The sequence below is a fragment of the Zalophus californianus genome, chromosome 6, assembly GCF_009762305.2.
Source record: "Zalophus californianus isolate mZalCal1 chromosome 6, mZalCal1.pri.v2, whole genome shotgun sequence".
Classification (NCBI taxonomy): domain Eukaryota; kingdom Metazoa; phylum Chordata; class Mammalia; order Carnivora; family Otariidae; genus Zalophus; species Zalophus californianus.
Window position 1 is genome coordinate 136781165 of NC_045600.1, and position 19833 is coordinate 136800997.

The 19833-nt window shown below is 40.1% G+C and overlaps 1 protein-coding gene across 16 annotated transcripts in view; it reads left to right on the forward strand.

Annotated features, from left to right (window-relative positions):
- Nucleotides 1-19833, forward strand: part of AKAP13 (A-kinase anchoring protein 13) — a 323215-nt gene that overhangs the window by 51144 nt on the left and 252238 nt on the right. The gene's annotated exons all lie outside the window — the stretch shown is intronic.

The window sequence follows — 19833 nt, forward strand, 5'->3', positions numbered from 1 at the left end:
AGCATCCTGTTATCTGTTGCCTACCCCCTTCTTTCTTTCTTCATCGCTCACCTGAGCCCGAGCTCTGTCCCCTTACCTGAGTTCTTGCCACAGCTTTCTGCCTGGCATCCCTGTATCCAGCACCGCCGGCTGCCTTTCGCTCTGTTGTCCAGTATATAAACAAGGGATCCTTTTCTAATCATGACCCTTACTTGTAAAATAAAGACCAGAAGAGTTAATGGGGTCTAGGAGGCTCTCAGTGGTCTGGCTCCTACTCTTTTCCACCTTCATTTCGAACAGTATTCCCTCCTGTTCTCTTTGCATTTGTTTTCTTTTAATCCTTCCTATTCACCTACTTTGTTAGGGTCTTTGTACCTCAAGGATTCTTCTCTTTGACTATTATTTCTCAGCTCTCAGCTCAGATAGTGGCTTTCTTGGGGGGAAGCTTTTCCTTGACTTCCCCAAGCAGGTAAAATCTCCCTGCTCTTTGTTTTCATAATACCACCTCATCGTAATGTTGTTACAGTTTTCTGTTTATTAGTGTGCTGACTTGATTTTGTCCTTCACTAGACTGTAAGCCCTCTGAGAGTGCAGGGTAAACCCTCAGAGGACTCCGCATTGTCTCCGCAGTACCCTGTATGGCTCCTAGCATGTAGCACGAGCTCTGTGATTGTATGTTGAGTGAATGTGAGAGCTTTAGGTACTTAGAGGTCACAGAAGAGGCATTCTGGTATGTATAAAGTACAAAATTGTGTGGCCTGGATAGAAATAACCATAATTCTGTAATGAACACAGAGAAGTGGAGTTGGGGGCTAATGTAGACTGATGACCTCAGACAGTGGGCCTTATGCTTAATCTGTGGGTCGGATAATGCTGTTGTAGACTGTGGAAGTTGGTCCGTACCCTTGCAAATGGAAGTTAGGTAAATTAGATTTTCTTTTTGTTTTGGAGCAAAGTCAGTGCCAAATCAAACAACATGTGGGAAGACTTGAGCCATAGTTTCCGTGACTTCATTGGGTTTTGGTGTGCTACTTGACAGGACTTAATGTTCTTTATCCTGCTTTCTGAACTTCAAGAAAGGAATGGGGAGTGGGTTAGGCCAGAAAAGTAAATGTGTTGTAGTCATAAAAGCACAGAACCTCTGATTTGCTTTTTTAAATTAAAGATTTGTTTAAAAAAATAAGAATTCTTCAATAAGATGGAAAGGATATGGACTTGGGTTTGATTCTTAACTCTGATTTTTTTTAAGGCTTTATTGAGATATAATTTACATACCAAATAATTTATCTGTTTAAAGTGTACAATTTAGTGGCTTTTAGGATATTCAGAGTTGTGCAGTGATGACCCACAGTCAATTCTAGAATATTTTCCTCACCCCAAAAGGAAACCCTACACCCCCTGAGCTCTCAGCCTGTTCTCATATTTAATAACCGTTTTGTCTTGAATAACTCACCTAAGCTCTCTGAAGTTCATTTCCCTTTTCTCCTTTTGTCTCTTAACAGCTATCAAGAAATTGAGCCAGACTATCCCCTTCTTTGACCTGAAAACCCTAATTCATCTTATTGACAGAGGAGTGATTATTGGTTACCAAAAGTCACAGGTCTCTTTCTGCATATGCTGATAAGATAGGTTTCTTGTATCCATTTGGATGTTGACAGAAACCTGGAGGATTTATTTATACCCATATATAATTTCATCTTGGCACCTGGGGCACCTCATGTACATCCTTGCTACATTTTTCTTAGCCTTTCAGGGTTTTTGGATCCTCAGTCTTCCTCCCTCCCTCCCTCCTTCCCAAATTTATGGCTCTGAGATACAGAGTCATGCTCCACTGACTGAGCTAGCCAGGTGCCCCTGGATCCTCAGTCTTACTTTCAGTATATTAGTATTCCTAATGAACCTCAGATAGTCTGTATATTTGATCATTTTATTGTTGGATTTTTCAAGATCTTGGTAAAAGTGTTCATCAGATTTGGAACGAGTGTGTAGGGTGGGGAAGAGTTGTAGGTGCCTATAATAGAGACCTTGTTTCTTACAGATATTCATCAGTTACTCATTTTGCTTTCTTGTTGAAACCATGATAGGATTGAGGATGGCCGCAGTGGGGAATGGGGCATATTTACCCCCCCTCCACAGCGCTTCCCCAAATTCCTAGAAAAACAAACAACATGCGTTACCCTAGAAGTACAGACAGCAGCATGTGCTGGGGGAGGGAGAATTTTAGTCATACCGTGCTTGAATCTGAGGCTACCACCTCCTCTTAAACCATGTTTCTTTTCTTTTCTTTTTTTTTTTTTTGAGATTTTATTTATTTATCAGAGAGAGACTCAGCGAGAGAGGGCACACAAGCAGGGGGAGTGAGAGAGGGAGAAGCAGGCTTCCCACGGAGCAGGGAACCCGATGCGGGGCTCAATCCCAGGACCCTGGGATCATGACCTGAGCCAAAGGCAGGCGCTTAACGACTGAGCCACCCAGGCACCCCTTAAACCACGTTTCTTTACTTCCTTCACAGCAATATCATGGGAGATTTAGACAGGTGTTCTGTTGAAATCGACATATTCTCAATCCCTTGGAGTGAAAAAGTTACTTAAAAACAAAAAAGAAAGAAAGAGCTCTGTCTTGGAATGTCTTATTCATGGATGAATGCTGGGTTTTTAGATTATTTCCTTTTGGAAGGCTCACAAAGCATTCTTTTAACCATTTGTGGCTGATGTTGGCATAGAACTCAATAGATCACAGTTGATGGAATCTACTCTCTTAACTGCAAATTGCTATTGTCCCTTTATATTCTTCTGTCTCTTTTATGCCTACATAATTTTTTGGGACTCAGGAAGTACATTTCTTTCTGGCCTGGGACAAACTCCTTTAAGTCGGAAACTCTTGACAGAGTTTTCCAGGTCTTGGGCTGTTAATTTTTGCTTTGCTGTTATTCATTCTACATCATGTAGTCTGAAGTTCATTCTCCTTGGAGAAAAGGAGGAAATAAAACAGATAAGGGACTCTTTTATGTACTTCTTTTTGTATACTACCATCCTGAGTAGTAGGTCTTAGATCTTCCTTATTTGTCTTGCCTCAAACATAGAAAACCAGAAAAGCCCTTTTTGTAGTGCATGGCATTTTTCCAAGCTTCAGGTCATTTGGAGAGCAAAGAAGCATACACTTTCTGCTTTTATATTCTAAACTGTTGTAAGATCGTCCTTCTTGTTGTAAGCAAGATCAGAACTGTTTAATTGTTTAGTCACACGGATATATATACACTGAACATTTTAGTTAAACAGGCCTTTCTGCTTTGAGTTGGCGATGACTGTTCATAAGGTGTTAGAGATGACAACCAATTTTGACCACTCCTCCGTAACCAGAAGCCAGATACTAAGGACTATATACTACCTCAGAGTCTGCAGGAGACTCGCTGTCCGCACTTTCCATTTTCTGATAGCTCAGCTAGCAGCTCTCCAACCTGGCCTGGGTATAGTCCACTCATGCAGAGCTCTTCGCTCTGAGCTCTCATTGAGCTCATGAACCTTCCCCAGAAGTTCCATGAGGTTATGGATTCCGGGGAGGTATTTCTAAGTTTGTTTGATACTGTCACAATAATGGCAATAATTTATTATCTCTGGTGCGCCAGGCCTGATTGTAGCTAAGGATTCTACTTACGTTTTCTTGCTTAATCCTCCCAACAGTGTTGTAAGAAAAGTATGATCCCTTTTTTACTGACCAGGGACCTGAGGCTCAGAGAGGTTAAGTGAATTGCTCCAGACCTCATGGAAGGAGTCTATTCTATATCTGCATTCTTTGTCAGTCCTTAGAAGTAACTCCTCTAAAATAAGAAAGTAAGAGGCATACCAAAGTTCTAACCTCAGTCAGTTGACCTCGAAAGTGAATGCCTGTTCTCACCACTGTTCAGGGCCTGCTGTGGTGTGGGACCATGCCAGGTGCTTTGGAGGATATGAAATTGAAGGAAAGCTATTCTTGGCTTTGCAAGGCTTTTTTAAAAATAAGGGTTAGGGGACCCATTGAAGGTTTTTCATTTATTTTTTTTTTGAAGAGAGGATCTGCTGTTCTTTTGGGAAGCACGAGGTTGAATCTGCTCATCAGTGTGCAGCGTTGGAGCCGTGGTAGAAGTGGGTAGAGATTCTGTGTGTCAGCTCTGTGCTCCTTAGTTGTAGCGCCTGGCTCCTTGCAGTGGTCTGTAAGTCACTGCCTGTGGGCACACCTGTTTCCTTAGGCCTTTTCCTCTGTAGACATCTGTTGCCTGGTGACAAACAAACGGATTTGCCTTTATTTTAGGTTCTTCCATTTATTGTATCTGTCTTCACATAGAGAGCTCCAACCCTTATTGGAGGGTGGTGCTGAGCTGTGACTGCATTGGTAAAGTGTAGTGAATTCCTTTTTTGACGTTCCTAAGCCAGAGTATCATGAAAAGAGTTTGAATGTTGGCTGGATAGAAGCAGGTCCCATCAGGGGATGAAGCATATGCCTTAAACTGTGGTGAAAAAAACAAAAAACAAAAAACTAACTTTTAAGTATTCTTTAAAAGTATCTCCTTTATTCTGTTTTGTTTTGTTTTGTTTTTTGGAATATGCTCATGATGGGAATTTGGAAATATGTAGAACACAGCTCATTAAGGAAATTTTAGAATATGAAGTAGAAAAATAAAAATTAGCCATATTCTCACCTTCTAGGAATAATCATTGAATATTTGGGTGATCTCTACATGAATGGGGCAGCCAAGCTAAGGCTTCAACTGAATGCTGATTGGAGCTGCCATCTAAGAGGCAGAAGTTGGACATCTTAGTTCAGCTAACTGCCTGCTAAAACAAACAAACAAAAAAAAAATCAAGATTTTTTTCGGAGGATAGAACAATCCAGTGTTGCCACAATGTCCAGGGTACAATCTAAAATTCCTCAAAATATGAAGAAGCAGGCACCTGGGTCATAGTGCAGTTGGCTAAGTGTCGGACTCTTGGTTTCAGCTCATGTCATGGCCCTCAAGGTTGTGAGATCAAGTCCCGTGTAGGGATCCACACTCAGCATGGAGTCTGCTTAAGACTCTGTCCCTTCTCCCTTTCCCTCTGCACCTGTGTGCACTCTCTCTCTCAAGTAAATAAACAAACAAATCTTAAAAAAAATAGGAAGAAACAGGAAAACATGACCCATTCTCAAGAGAAATATAATCAATGGAGATTGATTCAAAGATGACTCAGATGTTGGATTTAGTGGGTAAAGATTTAAAAGCAGCTATTATTACTATTCTCAGTTTTGTACAGGGAGACTTACTTGTAATGAAATGTTACAAAATCAGTGCAGAAACAGAAACTGCAAAAAAAAAAAAAAAAAACCTGAAATAAAAATTTTCCAGGATAAGTTTAACAGAACAGAGATAACAGTAAAGAATCACTGAACTTTTAGATCAATAAGAATGATCTAATCAGAAGAACAGAGAAGAGATTGAAACAAAAATGAACAGACCGTCAGAGACCTGGGGGACAGTTTAAGAAATGTCTATACTCTGCATGTAATTGAAGTTCCAGAAAGAGAAGAGAGGCAGAATGGGATAGAAAAAATTACTTGAAGGAACAGGGATACACATTTCCCAAATGCAATGAGAGAATTAAGTAAAACTTATTAGTGTTTGATATTGTTTATAAGAAGAAGGCGGTAAAAAGGGTGGGGGGCATAGAGCCTAGGAAGAACCATGGCTTGATTGCTCTACCCGCCCCCCCCCCCCCCCCAATGTCTGGTCTTAAAAGCCTGACTGATTTCAATCCCTACTGGCGTGTTCCTTTCTGGGTCTTACAAATCCATGCTGTTAGGCCATCAGTAGATTAAGTTGCAGCCAAGACTAAATTGTGCAAAATGGTAGAATATGGTGGGTTTTTTGAACTATGCCAGGGCTGGTTTCCTTTGGAGGTCTGCAGTGAACACTGGGTCTTTTTGTGTGCACTGCTTTTCCCTCTGTCTTTCTTCTTTCCTTTCCTGCTGCCCTCTTCTTGTTTCTGAGAAAGGGCAGAAAGGAGACTGGTACATTTCATCTGGACTGGCTACATCAAAGGCAGTGAGTTCTGTTGGTATCAGAGTCAGCTTTGGCAGAGAGCAACCTCTGGGGAGGCTTTTGTTGGGTTTTTACTAGATGATGGTGCTGGTGGCAGAGCTAGGATTCATTGGTAATGAGTTGTCGTTAAGCCTTGATTGAAATGTGGAAGCCGAATTCCTGTGATTCTGACCTTAACCTTTTTAGAAATGCATGCTTGCACACCCAGCTAGTATGCGCTGGTAAGGCCATCATGATTGTTAAAAAGTTTGAAATCCTGCCCCAAGCCCCTGTTCCCATTTGCTCTGGCTGCCCTTGGACTTGCCCTAGGACAGTCCCTTCCCTTCTAACAGGGCCCCTGTGACCCAGCAACCAGAAGGTTAAAGTCGGTGCCTCTGCCTATTAGGTTTTTTTTTTTTTTTTTTAAGATTTTACTTATTTATTTAACGGATAGAGACATAGCGAGAGAGGGAACACAAGCAGGGGGAGTGGGAGAGGGAGAAGCAGGCTTCCCGCGGAGCAGGGAGCCCGATGTGGGGCTCCATCCCAGGACCCTGGGATCATAACCCAAGCCAAAGGCAGACGCTTAACGACTGAGCCACCCAGGCGCCTTCTGCCTATTAGGTTTTATCAGACCAGTGACTCCCCTGTTTATAAATATTCACATGTCTCCCTTGCCTGTGTGTCCTGCGTAGGTGTTAGAAATCTAGTTACAGATTTTGGGAGGTGGTATAGTCTTGGATTAACAAAGAAAGAGCTTTGGAGTCCTACTGATTCCAAAGTCTGCCACTTTTGATCCCGGTGTCTTTAGACAAGTCTTTGTACCCTGATGTTCATTTTCCTGTAGGATAGGGATAATGCCTATTTCTCAAGAGTTTTTGAAGCTTAGAAGAATCTGTGTCTAATAATATTTCCACATGAATATGTATTCCTTTGATTTCCTTTGGGTTTCATCATAGCTAATTACTCTAGGTCATTTCCCATTTTATACATCTTCGTGTAATTCTGTTTTAAGGAATTAGTTTCACAGAGGGCGTTCAAAACTGGTAGCTTTTTACTTATCCATCGTTTTCTTAAACTGAACGGTATTTATTGATGTCTAGGCATGTATTTTTAACCTTGTTCTGTACCTGTGTATAGATATGTCGTCTGTACTGTAGTAGACCAGAGGTCTTTAAAAGCAAAATATTTGCACTTTAGTACTTCCCGCTTCCTATTGGTCTTCCTCGTCTTATTTTGTAGCAACACGCCTTACTAATGAGAGACACAGAGTACGTTGTATTGGTGACAGTGATGACTTGAATAAACTTTTGAAACACCGTGAAAACTTTTAAAATTTATACTCGGTTGGCAAGCTGTAGAATCTTGGCATTAAGAAAAACTTAAAGATCCTTTAATCTAAAGATCCTTGGACCTTTTCTCCTGCTTAAACCTTTCTAGTTTCATCAATTGTTACTTTTTAAAACACAGTTTTCACGGGGCACCTGGCTGGCTCAGTAGAGTGGGTGACTCTTGATCCTGGGGTCATGAGTTCAAGCCCCACATTGAGCATAGAGTTGACTTAAAAAAAAAAAACTCACCACCACAACATGGTTTTCATTTCTCTTACCACCCCCTTTACTTTGTGCCCAACCTTTTTTTTTTTTTTTAAAGATTTTATTTATTTATTTGAGAGAGAATGAGAGATAGAGGGCACGAGAGGGAAGAGGGTCAGAGGGAGAAGCAGACTCCCCGCTGAGCAGGGAGCCCGACGTGGGACTCGATCCCGGGACTCCAGGATCATGACCCGAGCCGAAGGCAGTCGCCCAACCAACCGAGCCACCCAGGCGCCCCTGTGCCCAACCTTTATTGTCTGTGTCTATCTTGGTGGGGTTCTCAGAATGGACCATTATATCCCTGGACTGTTGAATAAATAGTGGTTTGGAATCACCTGCCAGCTTCTTTGCTTGGACAGAAAATATCTATTACTGTAGTGAACTACACACACACACACACACACACAACTGTGTTAATTATACATTTATTAATGCATACCAGTGATTTGGGCAGCCATTTTATGCTGTCGACTATTGATTTCAGTTTTGTGTCAGCCAACTCTTAAGTGTATTTTACAAGTGATTCTGCTCTGCCACCTCTTTCCTACCTTTATGTGATGTAGTTGATTCTGAATGCATACCTTGCATATTTTCTGTACTTGGTGCATAGTAAGTGCTTAATAGATGTTTGAGTGACTATGCTTTTTATCCCTGAACTTGCTTAATCCCTGAGTTTCTTTCTTTTTAGTGTCATCCCTACACAATCTGTGCTCTAGCCCTGTTGAACTACCAGTTATTAGACCCCGAAACAGCTGACCCTTTGTGCCTTTGTGTGTACACAGTTTTACCTCTGGAACAACTCCCCTCATCCCTGTTGTATTCCGCTTCTAAATTTAGCTAGGGGGCACCTTTTCAGTCTTTCCTGACCTCTCTTTCTTCCCCACACTCCCTCATGTCTTCTTCTACCTGGATAACCAGGTAAATCCTTTCGCTTACTTGTTTTCATATGTATCTCCCTTGGAATGTATATACTTCGAGAGCAAGGACTGTATTTTTATTTTTCCATCTGCAGCACCTAACACGGTGCTGGCATGGCAGTACCTGCATACTAAACTTGGTTAATGTGTGAATGAGTAAACGAACAGATGAACAGTTTCAGGGCCCTATGTTCCAGCCCATAATCTTTTTGGATTTGGGTTCTGTGATTCAGCCTTTTATCCCTTAGTAGATTGGGCAGGTTTGGTCAGCATGCTTTCTCTGTCTTTACTTGAGTTACTGCTTTCAGTGTTGACTAAGGCGGGATTGAGGCCTGATTGCTGTACTTCAGGGACTAAAATTTACCAGTTGCTTTTTTCCTGTATTTTTGTTTCAGAATAATATAAAAGAAGAACAGCAACAAAAATCTTATAATTTCTGGCTTCAATGGTGTAGGAACAGCTCAGACTAGCTTGCTTTGTACCCAGATTGAGAGTCTATTTATTATTTGCTCTCAAAATATTGTGCAGGTAGGTCATTCTTGAGCTCAGTCTCAGCTGAGTGAATATTATGAGACCATGTGGAAAAGCTTTCCTGCATTTTTCAGGGTAAAGGAAGTTTTGAGATCTTCATGGAAACCTACTTAGGCTGCGAGGAAGTGAAATTGGGAATCTTGTCTTTGCTTTGTGGTTTGTTTAGTTGGGCTCACAGTTTATATTACATGTTTAAGTTAGCCTGAACATGCTCTGTGTCTGATGCCCCTTCAAAACTGGTGAAAATCCCAGCCCTTCTAGAAGTATATTGACATTTGAAAATAACACTGTGTTATGACGGTTTCTGTGGATTTAGTGATTGTCCTATAAGTTTGGACTATTTTAATATCCAGGAGCAGATGAGAGGTAATCTTTGGAAAAGGATTGTGAAATAAAATTAACCTTCTGGTAAAACTGATTGTGATTTGTAGCTAGGAAGAGTAGGCACACTAGCATTTTAACAACACAGCTCTGATTTTTTTTTTTTTTTTTTTTAAGGATTATTTATGAGAGAGAGCATGAGTGTGTGAGCCAGTGTGGGGAGGAACAGACAAGCAGACTCTGCGCCGAGCACTGAGCCGGATGCGGGACTCAATCCCACGGCCCTGAGATCATGATCTGAGCTGAAATCAAGAGTCGGACGCTTAACCGACTGAGCCACCTAGGTGTCCCAACACAGCTCTGATATTTTAAAGAAGATTGGGGTTCTCAGATGAGTTCCACTTTGAAATGTTTTGTTCTTTATCTTATGAAGCAAAGCAGAGCTAATATAAAGAGCTTAGGACATGAACTGGATTTGTAGAATTCTGTATTACATTAATATTTGGGGAAGAGTTTAGTCTTTACTAGTGTTTTTAGGTCAGAGAACACTACTCCTGAGAGGTTAAGAGTGTGCCCATGGATTCCACACTTTGAACTTGGTAAATACCTATAGCATTATTGTCAATACCTTGTAATTAGGTGCTTACATATCATCTCTCTCTAACAGATTGAGAGCTCTTTCAGGGCTGTGACTACCAACTGATGAATTGCTGTGTCCCAAGAGTGTAGTTGCTGGCCCTTGTGAGATGCACAAACATTTAAGAGGATAAATGATAGACCTTAGACCTTTGTATGTGTCCTCTGTGACCCGAAAGTGCCTCTGATCGTAAGACATTGCATTTATTCGTGCCTTCTAGAATAGGTAGATCTAAAGTTCCAGCTATAGTTGCTGTATACGGTGTGCATTACTATTGGGTGTTACCGTTGTCAAGGTATCTCTTTTCCAGGTTGCTCTAAATTGTAACAGATAGTCCAGTATAGACAAGTACTGTGTTAGGTGTAAAGTTTAGCATTTATCCCTAAGCATGTTTCTGGAATAGCTACCTGAAAATGGGAATGACATGGCCGCCATTATTTCAGTGATTGATATGATGCAGTTCTGCATTATCACTTGCAGGTCATTTCTGGTGAACCTACTATTGTTAAGATGTGGACTTAGCTACTAACCTCTTTTTCCTTCAACCCAAGGACACCATGAGTATTAAACAGCATGTGGTTTTTGTGGGTTTTTTAAAAATTTTTTTTTATTTTTTGTAATCCCTATACCCAACATGGGGCTTGAACTCACAGGCCTGAGATCAGAGTCAGATGCTCTTCTGACTGAGCCAGCCAGGCACCCCTAAACAGCATGTATTAAATAACACGGCCGGTCTGTTCTAATAAGTGTGCTTACAGACTTTGGCCAGGACGCTTTGGACTGCGAACAGAGAATCCTAAAGTATTAGTATGGGGATTATAGGGTTTGTTTTATAGGGGAATAACTTGAGGCCTAGAGAGATGAAGTGGCTTGTACAGATTTTTTGAAGTTCTTATCTAGCTTATATTCCTGTTTTTTTTTTTTTAATGGCTTTTCCCTTTTTAGAATAGCTTCTCTTGTCCGTCCCTGACTTTGATTCTATAACTCTGATATGCCCTAATCACTTTTCTTTTGTTCTGAGTGTCCAGTGTACACCCAGTTAGGCTTGGGTTGCAGTTAGACAAAAGACCAGAGCTTTAAGCAATGACAGTGAAGAGATTTCAGTGATTTTATGTCTCTGTGAAGATGTGGGGACAGAGATACATCTTCCATGAATGTTCAATTTTATTCTTTCCTGTGAGCCGTAGCATCATGCAGCTGCTGTCGGTTACATGTCATTGTAAATGTACACTTTCTTACCCTTGTTATCCATGTACTTTTCAGTGCTATTTAGCGAAAGTATGGCAGTAGCTTAGTTACCTGGTTTTATGCACTTTCCATGCTTCCTGTGTTCTCACTGGCCCCTTGTTGCTGGCCTGTTACCACACACACTGGAAGAAGCTGAGACTTCGTTATCCTGGCTCAGCCATGGCACCAACGTAATTGATGTTCAACACAATGATGTAGAACATCACAGCTTTATAAAGGACTATTGAGTTGTTAGAAAAAGTGAAAAAAATTGTTTTGAAATTTGCTTTATTAGAGTACAATTTACATATAGTAAAATTCATCCACTTAAAATGTACAGGTCAATTAATTAGTTCTGTCGGCTGCATACAATCATATAACCACCACCACAAACAAGGGATAGAACTTTTCTGTCATTCCAGAAAGTTTCTTTCTTGCCTCTTGCAGTCAGTCCCCTTACCCCCACTCCAGAGCCCAGGCAAAGCACTGATCTATTTTGTGTCACTACAGGTTTACTTTGCTAGAATTTCATAAGAGTGAGATCACACAACATAGTTTTTTATGTCTGCATTTCCATAATGCTTTTGAAATCCATCAATATAGTTACATGTATCAGTAGTTCCTTTTTTTTTTTTTTTTTTTTGCTGAGAAGTATTCCATTGTATGGCTATACCGCAAGTTGTTTATCTACTCACTGGTTGGACAGACATTTGAATGGTTTCTAGCTTTCAGCTATTTACGAGTAAAGCTTCTGGAAATATTTGCATGTAACCATTTATAGACATGTATTTTCGTTTCTCTTGAGTAAATAAATACCCAAGAGTAGGATTAAGAAACGATGAAACTGTTTTTCAGAGTGCTTATACATTTTTCCCTTCCCACCAGCAATATTGAGAGGGTTCCAGTCACTCTTTACTTATCAATATAGGTATTGTCGATCTTGTAAATTTAAGTCATGCTGGGGGGTATGTAGTGCTTATCTCATGGAGGTTTTAATTTTTATTTCCTTGAAGACTACTAATAGTGTGCATCTGTCTTTGGTGAAAAGTCTAGTAAATGTTTTTTGGCCATTTTTTTGAGATATTTGTCACTGAGTTGTAAGAGTTCTTCATATATTCAGAATACATGTCCTTTATCACATACGTTTTGCAAATAATTTCTCTCCAATTTCCCCTTTTCATTGTGATGGTGTCTTAAAGAGCAGGAAGTTCCTTCTTTTGTTGAAGTCCAGTGTATCCACTTTTTTCTTTTTAGTTTGTGCTTTTTTTGTGTCCTCTATCTGTTCTTACACCAATACTACAGGGTCTTGAGTGCTGTAGCTTTATAGCTTTATAGTTGTAAAGTCAGGTAGTGTAAGTCCTCCAACTTTGTTCTTCACAGTTGATTTGGCTATTTTAGGTCATTTGCACTTCTGTGTGCATTATCAAATCAGCTTCTTGATTTTCATAAGAAAGTGTACTGCTGTTTAAATGCAGTAAATTTGTAGCTCAATTTGGAGAGAGTTGACATGTAACTATATCGAGCTAATCCATTAAGTGGACGTATCTCCCTATTTTTAAATGTCTTATGCAGTTTTTTTAAAGCATGTTTACAGTTGTAATATTTTGTTAAATTTATCCTTACATATATTTTGTTAAATTTATTCTTAAATATTTCATGTTTTTGGTGCTGTTATAAATGCTTGAAATTTCAACTTCCAGTTTTAATATTTAGAAATATAATGGATTCTTGTTTATTGACCTTGTAGCCTGCCATTTTGCTGAAAATCACTTATTTCTAGTAGTTCTTTTGTAGATTCCTGGTGAGAACTGATATTCTTGTTGCTTGTCTGACGGGTGAGCATTCATACTTTCATCTCTGTATAATTTCAGCTGTAGGGTTTTTATAAACTCCCTTTATCAGGTTGAGGAAGTATCGTTTCTGTTCGTAAAGGATCAGGGCTGAGTTTTGTCAGATGCTTTTTTCCTCCATCTTAATGAGATATTTGTATAGTTTTTCTTATTTTGTTGATGGTGGTAAAGTCCATTAATTTGCAAAAATTAAACCAACATTGTGTTCCTAGGATAAACCCCATGTGGTGATTGTGTATTGTCCTTTTTTTTTGTTTCTCGGTTTGAAATGGTAACATTTTGTTAGGGACTTTTCTGTCTGTGTTCATGAGGGCTTCTGCTTTTCTTTTAATATCTTTGTCTAGATTTAGTACCAGGGTAATGTTGGCTGCATAAAAAAAGAGTGGATACCCTTACCCCCCTCCCCCCCTTCCCCCACTTCTTGATATTGGTATCATTTTTTCCTTAAATGTTGGGAACATGTTACCTTGATACAGTCTGGGCCTGTACCCTTACCCCCATCCCCCACTTCTTGATATTGGTATCGTTTTTTCCTTAAATGTTGGGAACATGTTACCTTGATACTGTCTGGGCCTGTAGTTTTCTTTGTGGTAAAACTTAACTAAGAATTCAAGTTCTTTAATAGATGTAGGGTGATTCTGGTAGATGTGCATCTCATTGTATTTTTAATTTGGCTGTTCCTTAATGACTAATGCTGTTGAGCATCTTTTCATGTGCCTATGAGCCATTCATATATCTTCTTTAGGGAAATGTCTGTACAGATAGAGTATCTGTTTTTAGTTGGGCTGTCCTCTTATTGAGTTGGAAAAGTTTCTTGTAAATTCTGGATATAAGTTTCTTTTTTTTTTTTTTAAAGATTTTATTTAACAGAGACATAGCGAGAGAGGGAACACAAGCAGGGGGAGTGGGAGAGGGGAGAAGCAGGCTTCCTGCCGAGCAGGGAGCCCGATGTGGGGCTCAATCCCAGGACCCCGGGACCATGACCTGAGCCGAAGGCAGATGCTTAACGACTGAGCCACCCAGGCGCCCCTGGACATAAGTTTCTTACCAGATATATGATTTGTAGGTATTGTCTGTGGCTTCTCAAAGGTAAATTGATTACTCTTTTGCAAACATATGTGCTGAAGATTTTATCTAATTCACTTATCAAGGGATTCAGTCAGATGTTAAAACTGATTCCACATATCTAGTAATATTTTATTACATGCCGTACATTGTGGATGATATGTTTTAGAGACCACCATGGTTTTTATCTTTTAAAAATACTAACTTTTGTTCTGGCAGGCAGCTAATTGGATTGGCCCCAAACTCCCACTTTAGTTTGATCCCTGCTCAGTTCTTTCAACCTAATGGATTTGCTTTTTGCTGGAAATCTTGGACTCTCCCCAGTATATGTACAATTCAGGGGTCTACCAAGGATTTGGGAAGAGCTTAGATAGAGATTTTAAGATCGCAGCTTTCTGGCTACTGTGTCATGTGATCTGGGCCTTAGTTGAAAAGCAGTGTAAAAGTGATTCTTACCCAGTACTTTTTCCTTCTCTCCGCTGTCTGCTTCCGTCTCCTTCCAGTGCCTCAAACGGTAGCTTTTTATATTTTACTCAGTTATAATTGTTTATCTGTAAGAGCAATAGTTTAATATGGGGGAGTTGCCTTTACTTTTGTTGACTTTTTAAATAGTGGAGCTCTGTTTTAGTCTTCACATCGTTACTTATCCATTTTACTGGATTTGATGTCCATATTTTCCTTCTTTTCCCCCTCTGTGTTTCTGAATCCATTTGGTCCCCTGCCCCTCCCCCCCCCCCCCCCCCCCCCCCCCGGCATTCAGGAAGGCAGTATAGGATTTACAGAGCATATGAGACAGTATTGTCCAAACCTTTGTCGTTTCTACTTCCCAGAGTGTATTTCTTCTAATGAGAAACTGGAAACCTAATAACTTAAGAGTTCAGATTTTTGAGAGTGAAAGGAATAGGTTGATTTGATTGGTAAGATTTTAAAAATGTTTTCCTTGCTTTCAGTTCTGTTCTGATGAGAGCCCTTGAAAGGCAGAGCTTGCCTTGGGATTGGTAAATGCAGCTGATGCTGACTCTTAGTGGGGTTTCTGGTTGTATTTGTTAGAACTGGAGGCCCGAGGCTATTAGCCCATATCTGAATATCAACCAAGCAGGAGTGTCTCCTTGGAGATTCCATAACTGAGTTTTTAGATTCCCAGCTCTGTGGTATTTTTTTTTTTCCCCTCTGGTACTGGGTGGGGAGGTATTCTGTGGGTGGCTGCATTCTTCATTTGTTCTTTGCTCTGACCGGGGGATAGCATCAGGGTCTATAATGGGAGGTCGTGGACATGTCTCTTTGGTCTGTCCAACTTGCTTTGTAACTGCTTTGTTTTTTAATTTTCTGTTTAGCTTATTAGCAGGCTTCAAGAATGCTAATTACCTGTATGAAAAGCCAATGTATTTTTCAGTATGTGCCATGAAGCAATAAGATGGTATATTCCTTTATTAGTACTTGCGGTTTGTGAAATTTAATCTAGTACTGACAGAAACATTACCATTTGCTTTCACTGCAGTTTTGAATGGAAAAGACTCCCTGTTCACTCTCTTTTAAACTTGGGCATTGGGTCTGAAGCTTGATTATTTTCATCAGATTTTTGTAGAATTTAGGGGAAAAACATTCTAAGAAGTTCCTGTTGCTTATGTAAGAGCAACTAAATTTTTTGAGCAGCAGATTTCAGCTGGCGGATGTTAGCTTGTGTTTGTGTAGAAGGGAGAGTAGGGAGTTCATTCCCAGCTGATTCTCAAGCTTGTAAACATTTCCATTTGGATGTGAGTAGGAACATGTTGGTCTGTTGAGTGGCTGTACTTCTGGGGTAACTGTGTAGCTTTTTCTACAGGTCATTGCCTGTTAATTTGGAGAAACAGAAGAGGGCATATCTGTAAAGTAGTCCACAGGAGTAAATTTTGGGGGAGATGAAACAGATGAATTAGTCTACAGAGAAGCTTTACACAAGATAGGTCTTTACCTTCTTCTCTCCTTCAGTTTTTCAGTTAGTGAAATGCTCCCTCCTCTACCAAGTATTTTCTGTTAAAGTGAATGAGAAGAACTTCTCATCCTTTCCTTCGTCACTGTGTTCAGTCCCCAGCTCACAAAATCGCCTTGCGTCGTTTGTTTATATACCTAAGGCAACCAGTGTTTCTGAACGTGGAATTACGACGTGTTAGAGATGGGAGGAGCTTTCATGATTACCCAGTCGAACCCCTTCCATTCACAGAATCAGGAATGGAGGTTATAAGGCTCACTGCAGATTGCAGGAGGGCAGCAGTGCAGTTGTCTAGAAGTCAAGAGCCTGTTGGGGTCAGATCTGGGTTCAAATCCTGACTCCCACCATTTACTAACTGTGCAGATCTTCTACAGGTTAGTTAACTTTAACCATGGATCTCTTCATTTGTAAAATGGACTAATGTGAAGATTAGCAAGATGCCTGAACAGAATAAGTAAACTCTTACAAGTGCCATTGAAGATGATGGTAGTAGTTCGTCTTCATGGTTGATAAACTGTAAGATGTCAAGATTGTAGAATTAAGATGCTTACTTTATGGATGAACAAATAATGTTGTGGTTACTTTATGGATAAACAAATAATGAACAAATATGTTGTGTGGTTTTGGATGAGCATGAATTCTGAAAACCAGTGAGTACATATGTTTATCATCCAGTATACTTGTAGTGTATGCTTGAGAGAATGAGGTAAGGAGGAATATTTTTTTTAAATGCCCTTGGTTGAGTTTCAGAAATGGATTTCAGATGCCAGGACTCAGCTTGTAACAAGAGGATGAGATCAGTTGGTATAATTGGAGCTACTTGATAATCCTTTTACTCTGTTCTCTGAACATTTATGGCGTTCCTATTTCTGTACAAACATATGAGCTAGAAAATGACCAGGTCTCCATAGAAATGTCATGTGTCCGGCTGGGGCGGGAGGAGCACGGGGTGAGAAGCATGTGGTGTGGAGCCAGCAGGCTGTCTGCAGCCTTCATCTTCGCTAGGCTTCAGCCTATGGTAGGTACCAGGACAGTTTTCTTCTATTTAAATGCTTCTGGGGATTATTTTAGAATGTGATCTTTAGTTTGGTTATACCAGCATTTGGGGAGAGGAACAGAAGGAAAGAAAGAGGAATCAAGAATATACTTTTAAAACTGAAAAAATTGACCTCTGAGTTTCTACCTTGTGGGGTAGAGGCTGAGACTGCAGGCTTGTGGTTTTCACCATCGCCGCTTCCTGCTGATGGAGAGCCAGCCACAATGACAATGGTGACTGAGCCCAAGTTTGATAGTCAAAGTAGCTTTTTCATTTTATTCAAATCACTTAGAAGAAGCATCGGTAGCACTGAAGTTTTAACTTGAAGCTTCCAAGCTAGTGGTTATTTGAGTAGTCTCTTTCTTAAGGATTCTGCTGTGGCTGCCAAGTAAGGAGCAAGGATTTTGTTTCCTGGTGGTTCCGCATCTTGCATTACTGTCTTGGCTTGTTGGTTGTTCCAGGTCACGTGTTCCTGTTTGCTGGCCTTGTGTCCGTGAAGGACCAAGTTTGTAGAATATCTTCACTGTGTTACCACCACACTCAAGTGCTGCCCACGTTTATTTGATTTACAGCAGTTTTCAGAGGCAAATGATTATTAACCCTGGACTTCAGCGGCCTCCTCCCTCCTGGGCTTTTTACTGGGGCCACAGCGCTCACCCATTTGTCAGGTGGCAGGGGATGTGTAAGGTGTTGATTCTTCGATTTGCCCACCTCAGGTCTTTGGAGCAACCTTAAGCTGGTCTTCTGGATCAGTGTGCATTCTGGCTGTCTACTAGCAATGACCAGTCTAGCAGGAACCAACTGCTTGCTGTCGGGGTGCCTTCTATGTCGGGCCTGGTTAATTTGTGTGGAGAATTGGCCAGGATCTCAGGGCCCCCCCCCCCAGAGAGTTTATTTGGACTATTTATAGTTTGTTGTTCTGCCACAGTCTGTGTCTAGAGTACGCACTCAAATATTTATTTGTTGAATTATTTCCCTTTGTTGCATTTCAAATACCTTTTGTTTGTATGTTTTACACCTTGTCGTCTTCATCCCCTTGCACATTAAGTCACTTTCTGAGTAGCCTGGGCTCTTTGGAGACACAGATGCCGGTACCTGCTCCTCATTCTTACCCTCACTCCTACTTACCAAAAGCAGTTCTGCTTTTAGGACTGTATGCCTGGAAATTTTAGTCTTTTTCCCCTAAATTCCTTTTTCATTGTACAGATTTTCAGGAGAAATAGCCAATTGAAGTGTTCATTATGGCCAGATTATTAGCACTTGGGTCATTCTATGATAACATTAATTTTATGAAACACCTATATATATTTTTTTAAATTTTGAAGTATTGTAACGGTAAAGGAAAGAGCACTGCATAGTAGATGCCTTTCTCTACCTAGATTTTTGTATATATTCCTCAGCTATGAAATATTTGAAGTCTTGTGTGCATAGTAACATGCTCTGTTTACTAGAGAAAAACAATTTATCAGTATGCATATCTGTCATGTGCCAGGCATCTCCTCACACACAGCTAGAAATCAAATGTTTTAGGGCAGTAGGTCTGTAGTTTTTATGGCAACCTTATTTTTCAAATTAGTTCAGGTGGGGAAATTAATTTTCCATTTCTGCATTGTATAATAAGTTGTTAACATGTGGTCCTCTAAGAGTTTCCTATTAAGAGGAGTTCACAAAATTTGAAATTCAAAGAATAATCTCTAAAGTTTCTCTTAAATTTGTTATTTCTAAATCCAGAATAAGTATAATATCATCCATATTTAGCCTGGCAATAAACTTTTAGTAGTTTGATGAAAAGCTGCCTTTTTAAATTGTTCTTTTAAGCCATTTTCAATGAATTGGTCAAGTTAAGGAGAATTTGCAGGACTTTTTTTTTAACCTAGTAGTTGATAATTTAACTCAGTTGAGATCTAATCTTGCCAATTCTTTATTTTAGGATTGTCAAACACTTGCTCTGTTTGTTTTGTGAAGCAGAAGGTCTGAATTGAAAGTAAAGGATCTTTATTGATATTCAAACAGAATTAGCCACAACTGTTACATAAGTTAAATTTTCAAGATTCGCAGGTACTTCCTCATCTGTGCTCCTAAGGACAGACTCAGTTTCACCCTACATGTTACAAGGAGGAGAGATTGCTGCCATTCCCATCTAGTGGTTGAGAAATAGTTCTCTTATTTCAGGACACTGACAAATTTTTGTCTTTAGATAGCGAAGTTCTTTGCTAAAACTGCTAATCAAGTTATCACAGGTTCTGTAGCATGTTATAGTTCTGTATGGCATCTAGATTGCTGGAAGTCGGGATGATGATTTTCACGTGCTTTTAGTTGGCTGATCCTACTTCATTTCACCTAAAATAAATTTATCAGTGATCTTTACTTCCTTAATTTTTTTAAAGTATGCTCTACGCCCAACATGGGGTTTGAACTCACTACCCTGAGATCAAGAGTCACATGTTCTACCCATTAAGCCAGCCTATCAGTGATTTTTACTTTGATTTTATTTAATTTATTTGAGCGAGAGAATGAGAGAGAGCATGAGAGTGGGGAGGGTCAGAGGGAGAAGCAGACTCCCTCCTGAGCAGGGAGCCCGATGTGGGACTTGATCACGGGACTCCAGGATGACCTGAGCCGAAGGCAGTCGCTTTAACCAACTGAGCCACCCAGGTGCCCTATTTTTTTATTTT